Source organism: Protopterus annectens, chromosome 2.part1, assembly GCF_019279795.1.
Source record: "Protopterus annectens isolate FY-2018-M chromosome 2.part1, PAN1.0, whole genome shotgun sequence".
Lineage (NCBI taxonomy): Eukaryota > Metazoa > Chordata > Ceratodontiformes > Protopteridae > Protopterus > Protopterus annectens.
In genome coordinates, this window is record NC_056729.1 from 1,351,704,975 (window position 1) to 1,351,720,782 (window position 15,808).

The 15,808-nt window shown below is 39.2% G+C and overlaps 1 protein-coding gene across 1 annotated transcript in view; it reads right to left on the minus strand.

The window, feature by feature from the left end:
• The window catches only part of SORCS2 (sortilin related VPS10 domain containing receptor 2), a 2,271,537-nt gene that overhangs the window by 721,717 nt on the left and 1,534,012 nt on the right, over positions 1–15,808 (minus strand). The gene's annotated exons all lie outside the window — the stretch shown is intronic.

The window sequence follows — 15,808 nt, forward strand, 5'->3', positions numbered from 1 at the left end:
AGAATGTAGTCAGTAGTGAAGATTTGCGATCAATCATCACTTGCCAAAATGAACTCTTTACATCTAAGACAGAAAAAAACAGTGGCATTTGGCATGAGCAATGCAATGTCCTTGACTGTAAGCATAGGATGATGAGGCCTTTTTAATGGCTTGTGTAAGTCTCTTGGGTCAATGCATATTCTGATTTCATCTGAATTTTTCTCATGAGCGGCTACCATGGAAGATACCTACTCAGTTGATTCTGTGACTAGACAAATCACACCTTGTTGCACCATTTTGTCTACCTGGACCTCGACTTTGTCCTGCATAGCTATTGGAAGTCTTCTTGCTGGTCTGACCACTAGACTGACCTGTGGGTCTACTTTCATGGAGCACACAACTGGAAGTTTGCCTAGCTTGTTGTCGAAAACATCAGCATACTCTGAGAAAATAGCATCAGTAAAGTTGGGACATGTGCTTACATGATGTACTTCTTTGGTAAAAGAAAGCAGTTTCATTCTCAAACTCTCTCTGAGACCTAATAATGACTGCATGGGTCTTCAGACTACATAAAATTCCAAGCTGTAACTTTTCCCAGCTGAATAGCATGAAAGCACTACTGAATCTTTGGTTTGAATCTCTTCACCTCCATAAGCAATAAGCTTCACACAATTGACCAAATTAAGTTGCTCAGCAGCTATCACTTTAGCAAATGTTTCTGTTGACAATACATTAAACTTTGAACCAGTGTCTACTTTGAGCTCTGTTGGTTTACCATTGGTCAGGACAGTATAAAATACTTCCTTCTTTGCCAATAAATCTACTGCATCAACCTTTTCACTGACCACTGATACACCATCTACATAGAAAATAGAGTTGCAGCTTTTTATATGATCAACTTGCTTTTTTGAGTGACCATTTTTAATAACTGAATGAGGCTTGCTTGATTTATAAAGCTTTTGAAAATGGTTCAGTTTTTCACACTTTTGGCATTGTTGACCAAATGCTAAGCACTTTTCTCTTTTAGACTCATGGTTGGCTCCACAATTACAACAGTTAGCAATAAGACTTGACTTGGGTTTTGCTGACTCACTCTTATACTGTACTGAGCATGCTCCTTAAACTGAACTAGTCATGGAACCTGCTAGAAAGCTCTGGGTTCTCCTTGGGGAGCCTGCAGGGATGGAAGCTGCTATGTGCTTAGGCCTGTTTCAGCTTGCCACATGTTTCATACTGTGTATGTTTGCTCTAAATGCTGTTGAAACCATGCTTTTATCAGTTGTAATCATACTTGTGTGCCTTTCTGTGAGCTCATGGATTTGAGAAATCTCTATGACTTTGCTTAATGTTAAATCACTGTCATGAAGCAAAATCTTTCTCACTGCAGCAGCACTATTAATACCACACACAAGTCTGTCCTTTATCAACTCATTTTTCAAGTCACCAGATCTGCAGGTTTTAACTTTGTTTCTCAAGTCAGTGATATAAGCTGCAAATGTTTCACCTGGCTTTTGGTCTCTTGTATAAAATAAGTGCCTCTCAAATGTAACATTTGTCTGGGGGGTTGTACATTTCTCTAAATTTGCATTTTAAGCACATGGGGTATTCCCTTGATTCAGCCAGTACTACAATATGACAGTTTGCCCCCCTCTCCAGCATATACTTCAGGTGCATACACAAATGAATGCACTCTTTCAATAGCTTCTAACCCAGCTAAGTTAAGCAAAATTAATGCCCTTGTATGTACATCTTTGTCAGAAAAAGCTTCTTGTATGAAATATCATATTCCTGCTGGAATACTCTCCAATTCTCTGCTATATTATGATCAAACACAAGTGGACTTGGTCTGCAAAATGCAACTGCCATATCAGCTCACAGTAGTGAAAGTGCTTGAAATCATGTACGAGCACACACATAAGATATATATATATATATATATATATATATATATATATATATATATATATATATATATATATATATGCTAGAACTTTATACCAGTACTGTAATTATGCCCAATAGCATAACAAACTCTTTGAAATAACTGTATTTTGCCAAATAAATCTCCATAGCACAAGAAGACTCTGAAATCACTGTACTTTGTGAAACCACTTCTTATCAGTGTAAAACATACTTTGAAATAACTGTATTTTGAGACTAAAGTATACACAGCAGAAAAAGCTCAGAGTAAGAAACTCTTTGAGATGAATGCACTTTGCAAATAAACTGTACACAACACAGAAATCTTTTAAAATGGCTGTACCTTAGAAATAACTCTATGCAGTGTAAGAAACGCTGAAATGGTGTCTTTCTGTGAATAAATGCAGACGGCACAAGAAACTTTTTGAAATGGCTGTACTTTGACTGCATTTTGCAATATAAGCTTACTTTGCACACAGCAAACTCTTTGAAATAGTTGCACTGTAATAAAGCACACACTCTGCAAACACTTTGCGCACACTGAGATACTTTGAACAACTCTAGTTACGCTTTGAATGGCTTTGGTTAATGCAAAATAGTAGTTTGTGCCCAAACACGGTCTTTTACTAAAAAACATGCAGTTGCCTTGCTCTTTAAGCTTAATTTTGCCCTATTATTGAATCCATTATGCCTTTTTATTCTCTTGTCATGCTCAGTATACTTTTTTGTGCCTGCTTTACTTTAAACATGCTCGTTATGCAAACAAAAGGTAATTCTGAGCCCCATATGAATAGTTGTGCTAGTTTTATCAGATATCATGATTTTGAACACTTCATTTAATAATAATGCGGTTTGTGCCTTTTCGTTTGCTTAATAATACATTTTTGTGCTATGCGTTTAATTAGTAATGTGTTTTGTGCCTTATAAATGTGCCGTTTAATTTTTTTGCCAAATAAATCATTTGTGCAGTTTTCTGTACTTTAACTAATTTCTGGCCCTTTTTCATTTGTCTGTGGTCCATTTCACTCAACCTGCTTAGTCTGCCTTCACCTTCAACTCTGCACCTCATGGCTCGTGGAAGTTGCTCTCTTAATCTCAGTTCTGACACAATGTCGCTTGTCTGGTCAGCATAAAACAGATGAACAATCATGGGTTCTGTTCAAGCAGTTTTATTGCACACAAACACATCAGAAATGAAGCTTTGTAACTTAAACTTATAAACAGACTGACTACCACACTCATGCATGTTAACACTCTAGCTGTACTCTCGAAATGGCACTGCTGCCTGCACGTGCTCTGTGTTTATATGCACATGCTACATTTGGATATGTTTCTTAAAGGTACATTCACATGCTCTGATCTACATACTCTCAACCTCATATTGCAAAAATTCTGGACAAAGCCAGAATAATGGGGGGGGGGCAAAGGCCCACAGTTAGGGACACATTTTTAGTATTGCTCATATAAACTTAGAAAGTTATCAGAATAACAAATCGTGCATTAGCACAAGACATCTGGACAAAGAGAAAAATAATAGGGAGGGAAATCAGAGACAAACTTTAAACATTGCTCTTATAAACAACGTTTTTAGAATAACAGTTTTTGCATTAGCATGCATTTTCTGAAAGAAATTAAGCCTGAAATGCAATTGTTTATCATTTAGTGATTTCATTCTTCAATGATAGGCCAGAAAATTACAAATGTTATGAGTAACATACCCAAAATATGATGCAAACATCTGGACATTCTGCAAAATTCTGGAGATCTGAGCGGTGTGGAAGTTACTGCAAACTGATGAACCATTTTCACACAGGACACACTCAATCCAATCAATCATAAATTGTGTCCACTAAAAGCAGAGCAGAATAGGTGAAAGGTATGCTGTCACTAAAGTGAGATATACAGGAAACACATGACTGGATAGTGTGTGTGTGTGTGTGTGTCTTTCTTTTTTCCCGGAATGGGGCACAAGAACTCCGGTCCCGCCGCTAATGATTAACAGTAGAGAGTTTACATTGCTGGGCTGCGGGCTATACAACCTTCAGCTAAGCATAGTGTACTTTTGGGAATCTGGAAATACATCAAAGTGTCTAGGGTGGTTAACAGTTTCTACCTATTAAGAAAGAGGTTAAAATAAGAACCATGGCTGTCCAACAGAAATATTATTAGTTAATTAATTAATTTATTTATTAGAAATTAAAATTCCAGAAGCAGCTGGGGGAGTAAAACAGAAAATGAATTAAATGGTTCAGTAAGAGGTCATGACAAATGAGGCAACTCAGTTCATATCTTCAAAACAAAAAAAGAGAGAATATATATTCTGGCCATGAATGGTAAATGTATCTGGTAAACATTTTCATGCAAAAACATCAGTGTAAAAAGAAGATTTGGAAATGTAAAGAGACTGACAACTCAGGCAACATTTTTGTAAACAATCTAGCAAAGAAATAAGTATTATGTTTTTTTCCATTTAGGAGTTGCTGAAGTTTACTACTAGCGTTCTTGCACAAATTAGATGGAGATATGAAAAGACGATACTGTATTAAATTTTCTTCTCTTAGGTTCGTAGCTAAGTTCTAGGCTAGCTGCCCTTGAGGGCCATTTTAAACTTAGCCAATCTTCCTTTTGGTACTGGAATTAACCTATCCTTTTAGTGTTAAACTAGCCTTATCCATCCCATAATTGATAATTACATATTTACCTAGTGAGAATAACTCATATCATATATAATTTGAGGGGACCCATGCATAAAGCATTTAGGAGCTGCCTCTGTCTATTAGTAGTAAATAGAAGAGTCCTGCAGTAAATGTTCTGTTACCCATTCATAGATCCAAATTGTGCTTGAATTTGGATGGGGTGAGCCTTGTTTTATGTGATGGGAAGTCTGTTTCAGGGGAGTGATATCCTTAGTGAGATATACCTGTCCCTCCAAACCATTCTGTTGCTGTTGCAGATGAGTTTAGATCCCAAGACTAAAAATTTATGATGCTATTTAACTTGACTGATGTACAGAAGGTCTATCAATATTCGGCTGGAGAATGCCTTGTATGACAGACACAGGTCACCTCTTAGCAGTCTGCAGGATGCCGAGTACAGTGACAGGGCTTTGAGGTGATCCATGTTGGACATATTGCTTAGTTCTTGTATACTTTTAGTATGGTATCTCTGTGGGCATTCCAGTTGTTTTTGCATGTGTCAGGACAGATAAATGCCAAAGGGGATATTATACTCAATGACTGACCTAATGAGGGCTGAGTAAAGGGGGGGGGGGCAATGACATCTCTAGATGTAGTTACAATCCCTTTGTTTATAAGCTGTGCAATATAGAGGGACATTCGTATGACAGAGGAAATTTGCTTTTCAAAAGGTTGGTCATTGCCCACATAAGTTCACAAATCCAGAACAACTGGGTCAACTTTCAGACATGTATTATCAACGTGGTAGTTCCAAAGGGTAGACAAATACTCAAAGGATACAATAATGCAGTTATTGGTATTAATTTCAGTCTATGATTCTGACATCAGTTATTTGTTTGGGACAAATCTTCATCAGGATAGCTAAGTCACTTGGGGACTCAATAATTGCTCCTAACTTGCATTCATCTGCAAACTTAGTTATCCAGAGCATTTTGTTATTACTTTTTTCTGTAGATGTAGATGCCAAACAGGATAGGTCCCATTACTGAACCCTGAGAGAATCAATTAGTGACTGGTCTCTTTCTGGCGGCAGCTTCTCCTGTTTTGTTCTCCTGCATCCTATCTATGAGCCAGTTTGCAATCCACTCGGTGACAGAGGGGTTTATTTCCCAGTTATTTATTTATTTCAGAATGCCTGAGTAGCAGAATTGTGTCAAAAGCCTTTGCCAGGGCAAGGTATACAGTGTGTACCATTTTATCTTCATCCATTGCTTTGCTGTCCTCACAAGGATGAGTAAACATGACCTGCCATTGTCGAATCCAACTGAGATGGGTCCAGTGTTTGGAAGTTCCCTAATAATTAGCTCGATGCTAAGTCTTTCCATGGCTTTGAATATGAGGCTGATTAGCCTTATGGGTCTGGAAGGTCCTCCATTATGCCGGTGAATGACTGTAGCTGTTCTCCATTCCCTTGCTGAAAAACCAGTACTGACGCTGACGATGAGCAATGCTGTCATGGGGGGGGGGGGTTAAATCATGCTTCATGCATCCACAAATATTACTGAGACCAATCAATGTGGTATTTCTAGGTCTTATAGGTTCATTGGTATATACTAGACTAATGACCACCAAGGCACTTATAAACGTATACATGCATTCCAACCCAATTGTGTCTCTATGTATCATAGATGATTATTATGTGGGGGTAGTTAATTAGGAAAATTCTAGAAGTTATGTGGGCTGGAGTATGTTATTTTAGGTATTACTGTCTGCCTCTGCCTTTGTCTATCATAGACATGGGGGCCAGACCCAAGATGAATTTCCGATTTCCCAACCATTAGTGAAGGTTACTCTTAAATACGGTTAGGGATAGACTCTGCTTCACGTGGATGGGGAGCCTGTTCAAGGGCATTGGGATCCCCTGAGACACATACTTGTCAACATGTCTTATTTATACCACAAGCAAAATTTAAATCCTTGGATCTAGTGGTTCAGAATTTCCTCATTTTGTGGATGCGCAAAAGGTCCATCAGAGCTGGATCTGAGGATGCCTTGTATTCCAGACATTGATTGCCTCTTAGTACCCTCGAGAAGACAAAGTATAGAGATATGCTTTAAGGTGATCCATATAGAAAAATGTGTTATATCCTGGATTTTCCTGGTAAGGAACCTTTGTGGGCATTCAAACTGTTGCATATGACTGGTCAGGTACATGCCTGATGGGTCTGATAAGGGTCGACTAAAGTGGCACTATGACTTCCTTGGAACTGAATACTATGCCCTTACTTATAAGTTGGGCGACATAAAATGATTTTTTACAACCTTGGCCACATGTTGGTCAAAGTCAAGATTAATGGCTACATAATGGATCCCCATGAAAAAATGAGACAGGATATGGAAATTATGGACTAAAACTAAGACCCCTTCTCTCCTACAGATCTATAAACAACTTAGGAACCAAATAAAAACAATTATCGACAAAGACAAAACAAACTTCAATGCTGACCCTCCCACTACCCTAAAATCAGACCCCAAAAAATTCTGGTACACTATCAGTCACATACTACATGCGGGAAACCCTTCCCTTCCAAACCCCTGCCCAAATAAAACTCCAGAAGAAACTGCCACTACATTTAACAATCATTTTTTTGACTCAGTAACTTCCATAATCAATTCTCTTCCCACCTGGAAAAATGCCAATAACCTCACAATATCTACTTCTCCTCCCAATCCTTTTAACTCTTTTTCCCTTAAATCTGTATCAACTAATTATATAAAATCCTTACTCTCCAAACTCATACCCTGCTCCCCCTCAGCTGATAATCTACCTTCCTATTTTCTACAGATTGCTGCTGAACCCCTAGTCTATCCAGTTTCCATCCTGATTAACCACTCTATCTCTGAATCATATGTCCCAGCAATATGGAAAAAATTCTTTACATTACCCATTCATAAAGGCGGTAATTTCTCTGCTATATCAAACTTCAGACCAGTTGCTATACTCTGTCCCCTCTCTAAAATTCTAGAGAAATGCATTCACAAGCAGACAACCTTCTCACACATACTCAGCATGGATTCCGTCCCAAACATAGTACCACAACAGAATTCTTAGATAGTGGATATGATCCTGATATTCTGCTTGATATTAAGACCCAAGTAATAACAAATAGGTCGACTACGTTTATACCCATATTCTTGTCTAATGGTGAATATAAAAATAGTAGCTCTAGTGATGTTAGTAGGGAAGGGAAGCTTAGATATATAACCTCATATAATACTAGGACAAGATCAGTAAGGAATATTATTAGTAAATATTGGACAGCACCACAACTGCACTTATCTCTGGCCCGTGACAACAATAAACTTGTCTTATGCCTGTTCCTGGACCTCTCCAAAGCCTTTGACACTGTCTCTCATCCCCTTCTCCTGGACAAACTCTCCTACTTAAAATTCTCTCCTCCCACTATTTCCTGGTTCTCTAGCTATCTCACTAACCACCAGAAAGCTGTTAAATGGCATTCTGCACTAGCCCCCCCCCCCTCAATGTGCCAATGGGAGTCCCTCAGGGATCCATACTTAGGCCACTGCTCTTTAATATTTTCACTAATCTACTATACACCTCTTGTCCCCACTCAACACTTGTACAATATGCAGATGACTCTACTGTCATCACCATTGCAGATAAGCCATCAGACCTCCATGCTACTACCCAGGCATCTTTCAACACCATAGAGACTTGGCTTTGTGATAACTAATTAATTCTCAATCCTAAGAAAACTAAGCTCCTACTCTTCCTCCCCAAGAACATCACCAATCTCAAAATCACATTTACCATCCTATCAAGCAATAACACCATCATTACTGCTGAACCTAGCACTAAACTGCTGGAGTCATAATAGATGATCAGCTTAAATTTGATCTCCATGTTACTAATTCTATTAAAAAATCCCACCTGAAACTTGGACTCCTTTACAGCAATAAGAGATATTTAACCAACACAGCCAGAATAACTCTCTCCCATGCATTTCTTCTTCCCATCTTCTATACAGCTGTCACTTATTCACAAACCTTAACACCACACTCATTACAAAACTTGAAACTATCCGTAATAAAGTGGCCAGATTCGCAGCTAACCAAGCTTACAAGTCTCACCATTGCTTATCCCTTAAGCAACTGGACTGGCTCGAATTCCCCCATCTGCTCCTACTATAGCAGCTACAAATTATCTACTCCATCCTCTATCTGCCCTCTTTCTGCCCTAGCATTTTATCTATTATATCTAAATATTCCCCGTCCAGGACACTACATAGCTCAGACCAAGACTTGCTACAGATTTATAAACCGAAAACCAAAACAGGATGTTTACTCTATAATTATAACCCTGCTGCATCTTGGAACCAACTACCTCAAGATATTAGATCCCTTAACCATGCCAAACATTTCAAGCTAGCCAGTCGAAGATACCTAACAAAAAAATGGTCCTGCCACTGTAGTCATCCCCCCTGAAACTACCCTACCCCAGCTTCGAATACCCTCCCTACACCAGTCCTCACTTTTTTATTCACCATTCTCACACTGTCTACTTCCCTTCTATTATTTTCAGTTATACCCTCCCTCAATTTCCTCTCCTCCCCTGTCTATCATAACAAACTTAAAATTTTCTCTCTCACTGGTTTTAACCACTTTATCTCTATGCTATTTTTTGTATACATTTTGTATATAACCTAACAGGAATTATGAAGGCATTATTCCTTCTATATGACATTGTACCCTAATGTAATTTTCAGATGACTGTAAATGATATTTTGCTAACTGTTTGTTGTTAAATTTTTAAACTCACCGAGGAGCTTTTCTCCCCGGGTCTCCACTGAAAATGAGCCAAAAGCTCAATTGCACTAACCTGGTTAACAAATGTAAAATAAATAAATAAATAAATAAATATGTTCCCAGATCCCTGACTCAATGCTTAGGGGTGTCTTCTCAATGGAGTAATTAGCCTGGGTGGAACTTTCTCCACAAGACACTATAATCCATTTTTTGGTATTGAGTTTTAGTCTGTTACTTTGGTACCAGTCATTTGTCTGGTTAAGACCCTTTTTGTAATATATTTGAGTCACAGGGGAATCTAAGATAGCTCCCAATTTGCAGTCATTTATCAACATGGTCAGCCAAAGCCTTTGCCATTAGCATTTACCTCCAAGACATAGATGCCAAATAGGTGTGTTCCCAGCATGGAGCCTTGATGTACCCCACTGGTGACCTGTCTCTTACTGGAGGTGTTATCAACAATTCTAACTTTCTGGATTCTGTCTGTGAGCCAGCTTGCAATCCAGTGAGTTATGTAGGAGTTTATGCCCGGTTTGATGAGTTTGTCAAGTGTACCTGAGTGGGGTATTGTATTGAATGTCTTAGCCAGGTCCAGGTAGGCAATACGTACCATTTTTGCCTCATCCATTGCCTTGGTGACCTTCTCAAAGAACTCCACCAGGCTTATTAGGCATGTCCTTTGCTTGACAAAACCAAACTGGGTTAGGTTCAGGGTCTGAAGGCTTCCCTGTCCTTTTCTGATGATTTCCATGATAATTCATTCCATGGATTTGGATATTAGACTAATCGAACGAATAGGTCTGAAGTTTATTGGGTCAGTTGATGGTCCATCCATGTGGAGTGGGATAATTGCTGTCATCCTCCACTCTTGTGCTACAAAGCCTGTTTTGAGACAATTGTTGAAACGTGACTGAAGTGGTCCTGATAAATCATGTTTCAAGCTATTTAGGAGGCTTCACAGGATATCGTCAGGGCCCACTGAGGCTGTTTTTTGGGCTTTAATGAGTGCTGCTAGGACCTGTTCCCTGTTAATTGGGGAGTTATGCTAATAGGTGTTTCATGGGGGGGAATGCATTGAGTGGAATGTGAAGTTTGGGTTGAATTTGTCCACCAGCAAGTTTGCTATATTGCTCTGCTCAGTGAAGGTGGCATCACTAATCAGCAGTTCAGCACTTTGATGTGCTGCCTTTGAGGTTTTGGGCAGAGCTGTAGAAGGCCTTGTAGCTATCTTACCTTATAATGGGCCTTGTTGGACTTAAATAGTCCTCTTAGTTTCCTATTAAGTTTAATTAGAGAGCTCCTATCATTATGGGAGGTGCTGTCCCTGATTAAGCCATGACTTTTTTCTTTTGTTCTATACCATGTTAAGGTTAGGATTCTATTTTTTTTTTGTTTTGTTTTTAGAGTTTGTTTTGGGCTTACCTCTAGTAGGTACAGCAGCCTCAATACAGCCATTTACATGGTTGTACAGGGTCTCTCTGAACAATTCGACATGGGCTGCTGTGAACTTGGCGTTGGTGTTGGGAGTTGCACTGAATTTTGCCAGACTATTGCTTAATAGGATGTAGTTTGTTTTGGAATAGTTCCTAACTGTTGTAGGGTTTGCTGGGATTAGCCATTTCATTTTTATTTCTAAAATGGCTTTGTGGTGCAATCTCACCAATAAGGTCGTAAAACTGGGTGGGGGGGGGTAGGAGTGCTCTGCTATACTGGTGAGTACCAGGTCCAGTATGTTTAAACCTCTGGTGGGTGTGTGCAGTATCTGGTCAAGTGTATCTGTGCTAATACACTCCATGAATCATTGTGCCTGAGTATGAGGCCATGTATGTTTTCCAGTCCACACAGGGGTAGTTAGAGTGTCCAATGAATAGTGTATTTGGTTTAATGGTGAGTGTCTCCACTAGGTCTAGATACGAGCTATGTGATTTTAGGGACATAGAGGGTGACCTATAGCTTGTTAGTTTATGGTATGGAACTGTGGTGATTTTATGTGGTTGAATTAGAGGGGATTATCCTGTTTAACCAACAGAAAGTTATGCTTGTTGCTAATATAGAATAAGACTCCTCCACCTTTATTCCCTGTCTGTGCAGCTGATGATTTAAAAGTGTGAAGGCACTGAAGCTTTGCACTGCTGGATACTCTCTGTGGATTTAAACTATGTCTTGGTAGCATCTCAGCTGTCTGTATTCTCCAGAGTGAGGAAAGCTTGTAGGGTGTGGAGTTTCTTGTTTAGGCTTCTAGCATTGAGCAGTAACACCTTTCGGTTTATTTGGGTTTTAATTGCTTTGTTAGTAGGTTTGTCAATTTGGCATCGTCTAAAAAAGGCTTTAAGGGTGTAGATAATATTTTAGCCAATATTCAGAAGCATAAGGGAGATAGGTGCAGACCATCTTTTGCAGAGCAATGTGGTTTGTTAACCATGTCCTCATGCTGACAAATATTGAATACGTCTGGATTTTGATAGTGCTTTCTGCACTTGGCCTTTTGTGATAGCCGGAAGTGAGTCAATTTCAGGTATATCTTGTGGGAAAGATGGAGGGAGAAAGGGGTAGAGCTTGTGTGGAATTTACTAGTAGGTTAGTTTTATCTTCAGTCTCAGTGTAAGTAACATCTTTCACAATCATCTTGGTACATTGCTGCTTTCTGCTGCTGAGTTTATGAACATATCTAAAAATGACCTTGTGATAGTCTTTTCTTGGGTGACTATTTTAGCCTCAAACTTGGCGTTGATAGATTTTATTAAGCTTCTGAGCTGTTTATTATTATCGCTCTACCATTCTGGAAATTTTTCTTCTCTTCTTTCTATTGTAAAGCTTGCTCATATTATGGTTCCACCACAGGGGCTTGTTTCTGAGGTTTGCCCTGTGCTTGTTCCTACAGGCTGCAGCTACATATATGCTGCTATTTACGAGTTGGAATAGTGTGGTGGTGTACATTTCCACTTATTTAGTAGAACTAACTGTTTTTGGAGGGAATTTGAAGCATGCCTGTGCATTACATAGGAGTAGGTAGTTTGTCAAAGAGAAATTACTAGACAACCCGCTATAGAGAAAGTGTCTAATGGTGGTGGTATGTTCTCTTTTCTTTTTCAATAGAGAATACAAGTCATGTTATGTTGTTGAACAATATTATTTATTCTTGAATTGATCATCAGCTTCTTCCTTTAAGAAAGGGGTCCTAGTTTCAATGTTATTTCAAAGGAGACTGCTCTATTGTCAGACCTAACAAGTGACAAAGATATGCAAGGGATGGTGCATGATGTCCTCGTTAGTAAAGACAAGATCAAGATGTTGCTCCCCCTAGTGGGTAATCTGACTAATTATTGCATGACTTTGTATTGACAAAGTACAGGGATCTCTCTGCTTGTGCACTAGTTGTGGTATAGGTTTCCCAGTCTACAGTTAGTTTAGGTCAGTAGTATTGGGTTTCATTTTTAGTGATTCCATTGCCAGCTTGATAAACCTACCGATATAGCTAAACCAACCCAGAAAAATCTGAAGGTGTTACTGCTCAATGTCAGGAGTCTAATCAAGAATATCTACTCCTAACAAGCTCTCATCACTCTGGAGGTTTTAGACATTTATGCAGTTACTGAGACATGGTTTGGAACCGCAGAGAGCACTGCAGGGCTACAATGTTATCCATTTTTTAGACCAAATACTGCACAGCAAGGTAAAACAGGTGGAGGAGTATTTATTTACCTTAAAAATAAACACACCTCAAAGGTGTATCAGTATGATGGAAATTACCTTAAACAAAGTGCATGTCACATCCTTTTGAGCTATAGGTCCTGCTCTAGGACCCAGGAAAAACATAATGCATACTTAAGTACTGGAGGTGCTCCCCAGTCAACCTAACACCATACTCATTGGTGTATTTAACTACCTCAACACACACTGGAAATCATACACAATCCCTAACATGCAGGCCCAAAGATTTCTGGATTTTGTAAATGCAAACACCATGGAACAGTTAGTCTGCACACCCTCTAGGGTCACAAACATTCCTGACCTGATTCTTACAAACATAGAATAATACTGCAGACCACCTCAAAGCCTAGTCCTTATACCCAGTGGCCTACAGGTTGCTGAGATGAGACCCATGTCTGGCCTACAAACCATCCTCCAGTACAGCCCTAATGGAACTGTTGCACATCCATAAAACAAATAACATCAGGAACTCCTAATCCAGGGAATAAACCTTGTCTCCAACATAAATTGGACATGCTGGAGGAGCAGTTATGTGTGGAACAGGCTTCCTATCCCTGTAAAGCAGAGTTCATTCAAGCATCTATTCAAGTATAACCTGGATCAGTGGATGGGGAGCCATAAATATATCCCTGATGTGGCATCTATGTCTCTGTTAGCAAGAGGAAGCTTGTAAATGCTGATCCACTCATGCCAAAGTATATATACCCTAACAAAACCATTGGGAAACAATACTTGTCAGATTTTGTTGGGAAGAGTGGCTGGGCATCACTAGCCTAATATTCTACATGATACCATGATACAAAGTCCAGTCCAGTTCAGAAATATTGCTTCTGGCAAGCACACAGTGACAGAGCAGTGTCACACAGAACAAACCTAATGCACATGCTGCTAATATTAGAATACTTTAGTCACTGTGTGGTCAAACCACACTCTGCATCAGACCTGCCCACATATGCTACACAGGTGGGATGGTGGAGAGTGTCATAGAGAGCATCATGTGCCCATATGGTTAGGGACAAAATGATATACATCTGCCTATACACACTGTATGGTGGTTATATAAAAACACATGGAGAAAAGGGGTGTCAAGGTGATAGATGCTATGTCAAAGAAAATTTCTTCCGGAAATATTGTGCGACTACATGACAGAGACTTGTGACCTCTGTACTGCTTTGTTGCACTAGGACTTGGGGTGGGGTGCCCAGGCAGGGATGGTGCATGACTGCAGGCCTGTGACAAGAGGAAAATAATCTCTTTAGATCATCAAGGGGCTATTATATAGATTTAAAGAAGTTTTTGCCCACTTGTATTCAGTACAGATCAGACCAGTTATAGAGTACAATGCCCCCTTTGGGATGTACCTCACCAGACATACTAAGCCATTGGAAGGATTCTATAGGTTCCTAACAAAGAGGATCACAAATTTAAAAACCCTAACCTAACAGAAAAGACTACAGGCACTGTTGATCTTTTCTGTGTCTTACATGCTCCTCAGAGGAGATGTATGCCTTTTCTTCAGAGCACTCAGGGGCTCAGTAATCTAGCCTCTATTGTACTCTCATAAATCAAACATTCCCACTGTAATGGTCCAAACTACTGACACCAATATGTGATGTCCCCATGCTGAGCCAGTAATTAAGGAGGCTGAATCCTCACCAAGGACACCAGACAGAGATATGCATTTGGAATACAAATGGAAAATTTTCCAAATCCAGACCTCTCCACATCAATCACAATTTCCCTTAAGAGCACATCAGTCTGGGGTCTGGATTTCACTGTCTCCCTATAGGTCCCCAATAAGACTCCTCATTGGTACAGCTGTAGGGTAAGATTCTCAGCTGAGTGTCCAAACCAAGTCCTCCAGCATCCTCTCTGTGAAACTAGTACTTTTTGTCCCTGCCACAAGTAACTGACACACACACTGTTAGAAATTTAATTCACAGACACACACACACACACACACATATACACACACACACAGACACCTGGAAAAGGCTGGCAAAAATTACCTGTTCTACCAACTTTGCCCAGAATCTAGGGTAGATTCACTGCCAGAAGTCATTTACTATAAGGTTCTTAAAAGGGTATCCAGTTATGCTGTGTGAAGTTAATATGAATTCAAATGGTAATGTTGACCAAGCAGTAAGGCTTTCAGGAGTGGCCAGAGTTATCACCAAATAATTATATGCAAATACTCTCAAAACTTAAATATTTTTTTTCTAAAAAGGGACCAGCCACAATGAAAAGTTTAAATATATTTTATACTAAATAATAAAAATTATGAAAATACTATCTATTTACAGTAAATGCAGACTTTCAGTCACAGAAAATATTAAAAATAACACCAATGGAAAGTTTCACACAGTTATTGAAAAACAGTATTTAGCTAGTCTGACTATCTATTCCTGATTGACTAAAAGAATTACTGCTCCTACTTACTGAATAGAGCAAGACAAAATTATTTGAGTGAGTGTTCCAAGACAGAATACAGAATGCTGCTGAGACTTCAGTCTCCTCTAATATTAAAACATTATTTATGTACAGAATGACATCACATATATCTGGTCATCTGACTCTGTTTCCCCACACTGTCCCACATCACTAGAACTTAAATACACACAGCTTTGTCAGATGTGATGCAGCTGCTGGAAGTCATAAAATCATTTCACTCTACCTACAGGAGCTGCCAACTATTCTCTAGCACAGACATTGCATCTTTGGCTCCATTCAAAACT